This window comes from Sinocyclocheilus anshuiensis, unplaced genomic scaffold, assembly GCF_001515605.1.
Source record: "Sinocyclocheilus anshuiensis isolate Anshui unplaced genomic scaffold, SAMN03320099.WGS_v1.1 scaffold1503, whole genome shotgun sequence".
NCBI classification, from domain to species: domain Eukaryota; kingdom Metazoa; phylum Chordata; class Actinopteri; order Cypriniformes; family Cyprinidae; genus Sinocyclocheilus; species Sinocyclocheilus anshuiensis.
Genome location: NW_015554170.1, coordinates 125982 through 130858, shown reverse-complemented (window position 1 = coordinate 130858; position 4877 = coordinate 125982). Strand labels below are relative to the sequence as shown.

At 41.3% G+C, this 4877-nt stretch overlaps 1 protein-coding gene across 2 annotated transcripts in view; it reads left to right on the top strand.

Annotated features, from left to right (window-relative positions):
- LOC107670940 (myb-related protein B-like) overlaps positions 1–4877 on the top strand; it is a 26738-nt gene that overhangs the window by 10594 nt on the left and 11267 nt on the right. The gene's annotated exons all lie outside the window — the stretch shown is intronic.

Sequence of the window (4877 nt, the reverse complement as noted above, 5' to 3'; positions counted from 1 at the left end):
GAAGTATTTTAGTTCTTTTCGTGGTCATAAAGAAAATACGAGACAGACTGCACCAGTGTGTGCCACTTTATAATGCTTGAGCAATTGAAGTTTGCTTGGATGTCAGTCGTGGTGGTTGTGACGAAGGGTGTTCATCGGTGGGCCTTTTGGCCATGCATTCATCATAGATTTGTCTGTGATACTTCTGCAGGTGCTGATACAGGTTGGTTGTGTTGCCTCGCGAGGTCGACACAGACGTTCGGCAGGTTTTACAACTTGCCTTTGAAGTACATCAGAACGTCGAAATCAAAATAATTCCAAACATATGCGGTGCTTTTTCATTTAGGTACCAAGTCGTCTGCAGGACTTTGCTCTTCTGCAGACACACTTTGTTGGGAAGTTGAACTGCTGCTCCCGCTCGCGCTTATCTTTTCCAAATGGCGTTATTTGCTGGTTCAGTCAGCACGTGCAGTGTTAAAATGCCCCCTATTGGTTAAACGCTGCATCAAAGTAAAATGCGCATGAAGCAAACTGTCAAAAACTATGTAGATGTTTGTTACATATTTGATAGTCCTTCATCGAAATAATCGCAGCTCTTGCATTTTGAAAATCGCACCCTTTCAAATCGCGATTTCGGTTTACAAACGATTAATCGTGCAGGCCTACCGAACGACGAGACCGTTTTTCGATACTCAATGCTATCGAGGCAATTCAGTCGGTGCCTAAAAAGTATCGAACTCGATACCCAGCCCTAGCTACTACTGTCTGCTGATGTCATTTAGCTGGTTAAAATGGTGAGAATAACTTAGCATAGATCAGTAATGTTTCACAGCAAATGCGTAATTGCATCATTTTCCAGCAAAAGTGTTTAGTGGCCAATGAGAAAATTGTGATGCACCGAATAGGGATGCTCTGATCAGGATTTTTGCAGCCGATACTGAGTACCGATTTCTTGTCGTGGTGATCGGCCGATGCCGATTCTGATGCTTCAAGCTTTAGACTGTTTCATCTGGCGCACGCGCCTGGCCCGAAGTTAACTTCCGGTCTGTGCAGACTGTTTATCAGTCTGGCTATGGCGCCGGCTACAAACGCAGTTAAAGTTAAGGTGATGAGTAGACTGAAGTTGGGCTCAGGTGGTTGTGCTTTAGGATGTTTCCCATACATTTATTTATTTGTGGCGCTCGCCACAATATCAAAACTGACCGATTTTCCAAAAAGCTTCGTTGAATAAACATGAGCATGTACTGCACGTTTAAAAATCAAAACGAGGCGCGGGTGTTTTTATATCACTGTATTTCTGAAGGAAGACTAACTTTAGAGAATTTTCGATGTCATTTTCATTTCATCTTGCATGTTATATGCCTGATAAAGCAGCGTTTGTGAGCTCAGCGCTGCTTACAGCCGTTACTGGGGAAACCGGTTTCTCCCGCTTTAAAGCACCTCCTGCTGGCAGAGAATGACTTTGCATTTTCAGTAAGTCCGTCTGATTTACACAGCAAACATATCATTTTTTAAATACATTTTTTCATCAGGCAGACGATTTCACTTGTGTGTGTGTTCGCCTGATCAGGAAGTTGCAGTGACAGAAACGGTGACATTCCAGATAAAGTTTGAAAGGAGTAAAGCCTGTGTTAATGCTATTGAGTAGGCTAATATGGCCAAAGAAGATATTTTGTTTTATAAATAAATGTTCATTTAAAAGCAGCCCACGATCAGCGTATTATGTTACCGTTATCCCTTACGGCTCCAATGAGGTTTTGTTCTGTCCTCCACGCTGACACCTCACAAAAGACTATTTTTAGCCAAGCAATGCGGAGAGCCGCTTCAGAAACATGCCGCAGCTGGCTGATAAACAAGCATTAGAGCGGCCGCGAATCATATCATCATGCAAAACATACACGATAAATAGCGCATTTTTCATTGTTTCTCGAAACGTCATAGCATTTCCACACCGGCGATGACATGACTTTGGCACCAAATCATTTATGTACCCACGCATTATGTACGTCGTCACGCGTTGACGTCCTCAAATTGTGATCGGTTCGTAACGTCACTGAATCTGCTGTTAAAAATTAACCATCCATTCATCATATCGTCATGCAAAACATGCACGACGACAAATAGCAAATTTTTCATTGTTTCTCGAAACGTCATAGCATTTCCACACCGGCGATGACATGACTGTGGCACCAAATCATTTATGTACCCACGCATTATGTACGTCGTCACGTGTTGACGTCCTCAAATTGTGATCGGTTCGTGAGATCAGCCAAGTGTAGTGAGTACCGATCAAGTCATAAAATGTGATTATCGGCCGATACCAATCTCCGGCCGATCGATCGGAGCACCCCTAGCACCGAATAAACAATCTTGGCTGAAACCGAAGATTATGGGTTCAGAAACACAGAACGTGTTTGTAATGCTGCTCTCCCATTACTTTTATCAGTAAAATAGCTTTGTTACTGAAAAGCTCACAGTCAGTGTTGGGTAAGTTACTAAAAAAAAAAAAAGTACAACCACCACAAATTACTAATTACTTCTTTAAAATTGTCATTTGATTACATTACTGATTACTGCATTTAAAAAGTAATCAGATTACTAATTACTTTAATTTCAAGTTGACTTTTATCAAACCTAAAAAATACACTACAATGTGAAACTCATAGTTCTTTCATTAATATTGACTGAAAAATTACATAAGTATTATTTGTGTACACTCGAAATATCAAAACAGAGCAACAAAACTTTTTTTTTTTTGGTTTTGTAAAATAAAGAAAACAAATAGGGTGCGCTTTCTGCATTCTCAGTCTCCGTGAATATCTCCCTGAAACGAGTCACTAAAATGAACGAAAATGACATGAGAAGTATATCTAAAGAAAGTTTGAAGTGTCTATTTTTAAATGAAGTCGAGTATGTCGAAAACAAATATTCTCTGATAAAATAATCCGTATGAAACCAACGCGAGGTACAGTCTTTCCCATCTGAGCTCAATAATGTGATCATGCACATCGCGCGCTGTAAGATAATAATCCACGTAAAACCAGGCTTGAGACGCGCAAACATGTAAATGTCCACAGTTTTTGGAAGACACGCTGTGAGGAATAAGCCTTGAATTTACCTCAGAAGTAACTTTAATTTATACTTCTCACCATAAAATTAGTCCAAAAAAAAAAAAAACGCCTTAAAAACTAACCAAACTAGCTGTGGACTATCTCTTACTTAAAGGCTCCAACAATTTTTAAAATAGTGTCGAAAAAGTGTCAGTGACTTCAAACACTGTTCCAAACAGATCTTGCTTTTTTTGCCACACACCAAACACGATGCCCTCAAAATAACTCCTTATAAATAACTTTGCAAGTATTTGAATTCTCACTAATTGTGCTTGTACTGTGTAAACTAAATTATCAATTTTGTCTGCAGTATGTAAGTTTTAGAAGTCATGCCCGTTGATTTCTTTGCATCCAATCAGACAGAGATTTTTTCTGAATCGCCTGGAGATTTCAGTGCATCTCTTGAATAGAGACTGACCAATATATCGTTTCGCCGATTTTATCGGCCGGTATGAGACTGTCGCAAATATATTGGTATCGGCTAATATGCCACCGATATGACATTTTTTTTAGAGAACATAAAACGCAGATAAAATGCTTGTAAATGGTGTAATTACGTCGTTTGTCCAGCAGAGCACGCTCCATCGTTTGTTACTGGTGACCTGGATGAAACGTTTTAAAGCTTAGGCCTAAGTGTATGGAATACCATTGAAACTTTGAACGGCCATATCTCTGTAACGGCGCAGCGGATTCGCACCAAATTCGGGGGATCCCTTCAGCTCGAGGAACCCTCTCGAATGCCGAATCAAGTGTACGTCTCGAGGCCCGCTTTCGAATGAGACCACCCCCCGCCATTGATAGCCCCCGGGGTCCAGGAGTTACGGGCGGTTACATTCGCGGTCCGGCGCCGACCAATCTGGCGATCCTGGGGGGGCTACTGATGCGCGGAGGGTGGCGTTCGAGAGGGCTCCTCGAGCTGAAGGGATCCCCCGAATTTGGTGGAGATCCGTGGCCGCGTTCGCGAGATAGTGACACCAGCCTACACTTTCACTTCAGTAAGCAGGTCTCTTGTTCAGGCAGCAGCATTCAAGCGTTGTCTTATTCGACCGTAAGTGCCCTGCGAAGTGGACTTCACATGATATTCCGCCATGATTCCAGTTCCAAGGGAATGTACACGTTACATTCAAAGTGCGCGAGACGTGAATTTAAATTCTATTTATTTACAGAGGTTATATTATGTCTAGAGGTCGACCAAAATGGGTTTTTCACTGGCCGATGCCGATATTTAGAAATCAGGACAGCCGATGGCCGATATATGATTGTGAATTTTTTGGCCGATATGTTTGGCCGATTTTCTCTTTTTTTTTCCCCATTTATCTCATAAAAGTGAGTTTGAGCAAATGATTATTGCAGGGTACAAGATCCCCTTCATCTCATAAAAGTGAGTTTGAGTAAATGATTATTGCAGGGTACACGATAGTAATAGTAGTAGTAGCCCAATTTAAAGTAATAATACATGGCTCAAAACTTAAGCACCTTCTCAAAACAGTTCTGAAGGATGCCTTTTGTTTATGTTTGCTGACAGACACCAGTGATTCCCACAGACTGCAAATTAATTTTCTGCCAGCAGGACGCGCTTTGGGAGCTGGAGATATAGCGGTTTCCCCAGTAAAGGCTGTAATTAAATAAGCGCTGCTCACAAACGCTATCAGGCATTACAGGAAAGACAAAATGAAAATGACATTGAAGCTTTTCTGAAGACAGTCGGTTCTTTTCAAAGATACATTCATATAAAAACACCCGCGCTGCATTTTAATTTTGAAACGTGAAGCGCTCATTTTATTCAAC